This window comes from Poecilia reticulata, linkage group LG13, assembly GCF_000633615.1.
Source record: "Poecilia reticulata strain Guanapo linkage group LG13, Guppy_female_1.0+MT, whole genome shotgun sequence".
NCBI lineage: Eukaryota > Metazoa > Chordata > Actinopteri > Cyprinodontiformes > Poeciliidae > Poecilia > Poecilia reticulata.
Genome location: NC_024343.1, coordinates 19,928,088 through 19,935,096, shown reverse-complemented (window position 1 = coordinate 19,935,096; position 7,009 = coordinate 19,928,088).

Here is a 7,009-nt window from a genome sequence, read left to right as displayed (position 1 = left end):
AAAGATGAAATAGACTTTTTAGCAAAATATATTTCCAAACCTTAGCTGAGGACCTTCTCTTGTTGTGATATTCTAAAGAAGTTGTTTCTGATACCAGCATCAATGCGCTACTGCAGGTAATTAATTGGACTCTAAAATGAACTCAAACACACAGAGATAAAATGGGCATCAGAACTTTGTATCACTTTATGATCTGCAGCCTTGGTGTATGGTTGGATACTAGGCAGATGTTTCTGACAAAAATACATTAGCAGCAGGAAAATGAAAGATGAAAACACTCTCTACCCTCAGCTTTACATCTGTTGAACACATTTCAGCCCTGTCGCCTTTAATCTGCGAGCACACAAACATGCACTGTGTGCTCAGTAACATGCTTCAGTGATCCTCCAGTTTCTCTGCCTGCTCAGCAGGCGTGAGTGCTGCCCGCCACCCTGGGGTCCTGGTTAATAATTGGCTGCTTCACTCTTTCTCTGAAGGCAGGCGGGATGCTGGCTCAAAGAGAAGACCAGAGCCTGGGACCGGGGGAAAGACTCCCAGCATTAGAAAAGCTTGTGATCGGAGATCTGAGTAGCCCTAAAAGCGATGGGGGTTTGACCCGGTGGGGAAGGAAGCGGACTTCTGGAGTCCCTCTGTGCAGCTGCTATAGAGATTTCAGAGGAATGTGGCCCAGTTTGCTCTGGACGTTTGCCTCTGGAAGCTGCTCTGACAAACATCAATTAGCACCGCCGCGCTAACTGTTGCTCGAGGAGCCACCCACACATAGTCCATTATGACTACTTACTCTTTCTCTCCCTGACACATATTTCATTCCAGCTTTCATTCAGAGCCTGTTACTCTGTCGGTTTTGGTAGAAGAAAGGCTTTCTGGCCTTCCAGTGCATTCTAGAAAAAATGCCAGTGGCAAAAAAAAACAACAAAGAAATGTCAGGAATGTGTGTTTTTGATGTGACATCAATATGTAGCATAGAAAGATGGTAATTTTTCCTACAACAGCAATCCCAAGACAAAGAACCGCTGAGTGCTGCTGGCTGAAAAGCCTCTGCAAATATTCATTTTTGTCAAGCAGCAGAAAAGTTGTCCATTTGGTGCAGAATTTTTACATCTGAAGAAGTTTTCAGAGTCTTTCTAAACAAAACAGGTTTCATTGTGTTATGAGCTAAACAGAACTTTGCTCCAACGGACTTGGCAGTGTTTTCAGACTTGTTTCATCACAGGATCATATGACCGGCCGCCCCCCCTCCCCTCTCCTACCGTGATTCCCTCTTAATCACAGAAATATCTGTGCGTCTGAACACGCATCAGGACCCAGCCAGCTCGGCCCCTCTCTCCCCTCCACACGGCTGTTATGCTTGGCAGTCTCAGCCAAACAAGATCAGGAGATAGGACATGCAGGGGAACGTGATGTCGAGCATCTGCTTATTTTATTTAGTTTTCATGGTTTTTGAGGGCATGTAAAGTCATTTCTAAGTAGTTTCTATCTGTGTGTGTAGAAGTGGTGGATGCATAATTTGATACGTTGTCTGTAGATTTCTTTTAAAGTGCCATTTTTTTTTCAGATTGCGTACTTTAACCCTTGTATGTAGAAATGGGGTCCAACCGACCCCACACATTTAAAACTTGTATCATTTGCCATAGTCCTCAACATTTGCCTCAGTTTTCGTACGCACGAGGGTTAAAGAGACTATTGCAGTTAACAAACTCAATGTGGCATGTTTCTTTGTTTTTTGAATTTTGGCCTTTACTCGCCAGAAAATATGTCCTCTCCTATCTGGTTCAGCTGATGATTTGGCCAAAACAGAGTTACTTTCTCAAAATACTGTAGTTTAGGACCTTCAAGCTGTTATGCTGCTGTTTTGTTTATGCTGACGCCATCTACACCTTCTGATACGGGACAGAGACCATGAAGGTTCACCATTCTACCTCCAAACCTTTGATAAGCTGTGAGTCTGATAACATTTTGGAAATTCAAGCTGCTTAAAGTAGCTGACGTTTGCCACAGTTATAGATTCTTTTTACATTTTATGTTTACATATAACTGTACTTGTTAGTATTTGTTGTGCTGACTTTCAATCTGATATTTTCATGGGTCGGTAACTGCTATCAAGACACACCAAGGTTTCATGAAGTTACAGTTTCAGGGTTTTTAGAGCATTGAGTAATGTGATGTTGTCCCTACCTCTCCTTTGGCCACACACTACCAGTCAGCTGGCTGAAAAATGACACCTACGCTTTACAGCTCCAGAGAGACGAATTTAAGAGTTCTGATTCATTTCCAGCCAAAAGAAGCATAAAGTCATAATTTTTATTAAGGTAATGTTTAAAACTATAGCTGGCATCCTATGAGCAGCATGTCTGTAAAGCAACAAGCTGCAGACTAGCCACCTGAGCAGATAGCCTGACTAACTAATATAGTCTAGCTTTATAGGTTATGTTAAACAAAGGCTAAAAACAGGAGAAGTTACACTTTTTACGCAAATTATGGTCTAAAAACAAAAACAGAAGTCATTACATATTTTTCCACTCTATGAAAATAGATTGATATAAGGAAACTGTTTTTACCGAAGTAAACAAATTGTGAGCCTCTCCTGTGCCTGTGTCAGCTCTGTTGTGTCTTGTTTCCTGTTATAAAAGAAAGATGACATTGCTCCTCAGTAACCTATGCGGTCTGTACATAAGGAGCAGGACTTGGCTTTATTCCTCTTTGTTTCGGTGCTCTGACCTGCTTGTGTCCACGCAGCACCGGCCCATCCTGACATGTGGTGCCCCATGAACAGTACTTGTGCCAATGCTGGGCCTGGTTGGATTGAATCATCCTGAGGCCCCATTCCTTCATGTGGAAATAGGTCACCAGGCCCTATCCCGCAATCGCTCCTCTGCAAGTCCATTTTCAATCAACTGTCTTGACAAAACCAAAGATTATGACATGCAACGATGGGTCTTATTCATTTGTCTTTTTCCCTACTGCATAAGCCATCCCTCTTTTCTTTCCTCGGTGCCCTCCTCTGCCCTGCTGCATTGTACGGCCTTTTATGGAGAGCGCAGAGGAACAGCTGCAATAGGCCGATCCAATCTGGGCCACCTGGCCAAGCACGGCTCAAGGTTTCAATGTCAGGCTCACATGTGTTTGGCTGGAAGGGCCGTCTTTCTAATCCTCCCTCTCTGTGCCCGAGCAAGATCACATTTTTGCCTCCGACCTCCATTTTTATTTCCCCTAAACCCAACCCCCCCCCCCCCCCCGCCCCCCATAAAAACTGTTTTGGCAAATAGAGTATTTCCTGCAAAGTGTCAGTCTGTTGTATTAGAACACAACAGATGTCTCACACGCTGTGTTTAAAAAAAATAAAAATAAAATCATTGTGGTTATCCACAATGACTGCTTTAATATATGCCAAAATCAGATTGACTGTTGTAAGTGCTACAGCGACTTACACGTTTACTGCATTTAAAATCAGTGTTTTTAAGTGGAGTTTCACTAAGTTTGGATTGAATTTAACAGAAGATCATCAGCAGTAAACAAATTGCATTAAAAGTACTTTACTTTATTTGTCCTGAAGCTTTTACTACTCTTAGCATGTACCAAAATAGGTTTCCAGGATTTAGATTGTATGTAAACCAATATAAAACAAAATCGCAACAAAATGGTAATTTCAACTAAAATAATTTAAGCGCCATCAATTCATCTGAAAACTACAAAGACAGCATTGTGGCCTTAATATGTTTAGAAAACACGAAATTGAGATGGATCCTAGCTTTTAGCCAAGTTGGGAGTCATGACTGGTAATAATGATGATTTTTATCGTAGGTATTCGAGAGATTTCTCGTACCTGAAACTAAGCTTTTTAAACCAAATGGTATATAGCATTTTATCATTGACTTTAAAACAAACAAAACAAGTTTATTTCTTGTTTATTTTTTAGCTTAAATGAACGGAGAAGCTCAGTTTTCTAATTTATTTTTCAAGGAAACCTGTGCAGCGATGCTGTACTGCACATTAGTTGAAATGTGTCTGTGCTGCCTGCGTGTCAAAAAAGGCAAACATTATTCCAGCTGTAATTATCTGCCCAGTAAGCAAAAAAAAAAAAAAACTCAAAATATGAACAAATTTAGTACTTTAAGAAATCAAATATCTTTTGTTAATGCCAGATTGAATTGAAAATAAACTTTTTGTGCGATTTCTTTGCTGAAAAGGCCCATTTTAAATGACAGCTCCTCTGCACGGATTACATTTTAAAGTGTATTGCACTGCACCCCGTTAATCCTGCAAGTTCATAACCACCTTCAAATTGCTGATTTAGTTTTGAAAATTTATGCAACTTTAAGTCTGCAAAGCGTGTCTTCCTACAAGGTCTCCGAAAATTCAACTCCTCACACTTGAAGCTCTCCCCCAAGTTATTTTCCAGTGTGAACTTCTTGACTCATCATCGGACTAAAGCGAGGTCCAGTAGGCGGCGTGCTCGGAGCAAGCAGCTCAGCCTGGTCCCCGCCCTCCCCCTGGACGTCTCTACCCTCCACTTCTTTCCCCCGCGTCTTCCTCCTCTCTTCACAGTGTATCAAGTGCATCATCCTCTCACACCTCGCTTTGCCCTCGAGAACATCGCCTCGAATCACACACACGCACAGACACTCAGCAGACTCGAACGGCATCACTTCGTAAGTGAGACAAGGAACTTGTGACACCAAAGGGTCCGGCTTCTGTCACCCTGCTACCTCGCCTGGACCACATGGCCTCGGCTGCAGGGAGGAGGAGTGGGAACAGAGTAGGGAGGGTGAAAAGGGAGCGCTCAGGAGCAACGGCAAAAGTGATAAAGATGTGGAATATGGAGATAGAAGACGGAAGAGAGACAGATGGGGGACAGAGAGAGAGAGGAAAAGGCAGAGGGAGGCAGTTTATTTATTTATATAAAGTAAAGCAAAAAAAAAAAAAAAAGTGAGCGACAGCAGTACCAACAGAGAGGGGCTGTTGTTTTCAGCGCATGTTGTTCGTTGGCTCGCCACCAGTTCGCATGAGGCAGATGCAACCGGGAGGGCTCAGTAATTATTGCAGTGAACCTCCCTCAGAGCACATGTGCTTTCTGCTTGTTAATCTTCACAAAGATTCATGGGAGCCAGGCTGGTCTTCAGCGTTCCTCCTTGGTTAAAACGGGCAGAACAAGGGGGGAAAAGTAAAGCAGCCGAAGCTCCTCTGAGAGTTTCCTCCGACAAAAACTTCTGTCTTTTCCTCCCTGTGCGCTCCCCGCAACAGCGTGCAATCCTGGTCTTCTGTCCGACTGTTGTCTCTTATCATGTCAAGTTCAGCAGCACTCATGCTCCTTTTCAACAGGTGTTTGTGGATCCCACTGTGGCAGAGCGGCTTCCTGCTAACTCCCGATAAGCCCTCACACTCACAACACCTCACCGAGCCTCCGATAGAATCTGCATATACCTGCAATCAAACGCTTCAGCCAAGTGACAGAAGTATTCCCTTGCAGAATGTGGGAGATACGTTATCTGCACGGCTGTGCTTCCCTGCACTTTAAACGTTGTATTAAGATACAGTTGGACTCTACGTAGACTGCCAACACAGTCACATTGCTCCGGCCGCTCTTAATGTGCACAAGTATGTCATAGTTCGGACTGAAGAGGACTGTGTAAACCTCTTGTTGGGAACCTAATCAGATTAAATGATAGAAGACTCCGGACAAATGTTGCCCTGTGAAATAAATTAACATATGAATTACACACTGGGAAGTTTTTACAATTTAACTATTGAGGTAATCCAAAAGAAAAAGCACATGATCACACATAAGTTCAACATAATCAAAGATGCTGGGGGGGCATTTTAAGGTTTGGACGGAGCAATGCAATTAGCCTTGGTCAGGCCTGCTGTTGGACTCGTGCTGTGGGAGGCTTTCTGTCACATGGCCTTGAAGAAGAAAGCCCGGTTTTAAAAAAGCCATATAGAAGTTTGAAATGTTTGGTTCAGAGAAAGTACTGAAAACAAGATTTCGCCCTAAATAAGGTAAAATGCATAAACACAAACCGCTAACTCTGTCAGACACTATCAGAAACGGTTACATTTTTAAAAAATGATGTAAAACTGCAACACATGCTAGGTTTACCCCAGAGGAGGAACACTTTCATGTAAACCTACCTAAAGTGATGTTTAGAGTTTTATAGATTCTTACCATTTCCTTGCCACTTCTTTCCTCATTTTATACTGGCGTCGCCTTTTCTTCTTTAGTTCATTACCACCTTTAATTGCATTTTCTGTTTTAATTCTTTTTGGGTTATATTAAAAATCTATAAAAGAACTGATAAATATGTTCTTTTATGTTCTTTTGAACAATGAGGTTTTTCAAAAGAACTGTGCGTTCTTTTATGAACATGAATAAATACTATACCTGCACTGTCCCTAGTAAAAGTCTTCATATGGTTTTAAATTTCACATTGCAGACTTTCATGAATTTTGTTGGGATTTTGTGCGGTAAACCAGAGTCGAGGTTCTTCAATAGCAAGCGGTACCAACACACACTCCGCCGGCAGCCACTACCAGCGTCGCCGTAAAGACATTTTCTTGTACAAGCTTCCTCTCATGATCTTTGACCCCACCCCACCCTCACACACACACACACACACCCTCCTTTCCCATTTAGCTCCCCTGTAAACTCTCTGGAGTCTGACCCCTTGTAAGCACTCTGTAATCTGTGCTGTCCGACTAATACGCCGGTCGTTCCCTACACAGGTCACCAGTAGCTTTCCATCTTGAACACATCTGCTGAGATAGTTGGTGTTCCTCCTGGCCACCCCCTCCTCTTCCGCTGCCGTGCTCACACACAGACACGTATGCTCGCACGCTGCCACAGCTCAGCCCAGATGGGTAATGTTCAGCACAGCAAGCCTTGTTGTACTTGAAAACAAATCACCGCTGTGTGGCTTAATAATGTAATGAGTCTTTTAAGCCATGCAGACAAGTTGATCTGCTGGCGTACAAATACCGGAACGTAGTTCATTACAGCCCCCCTCTTCCTCCT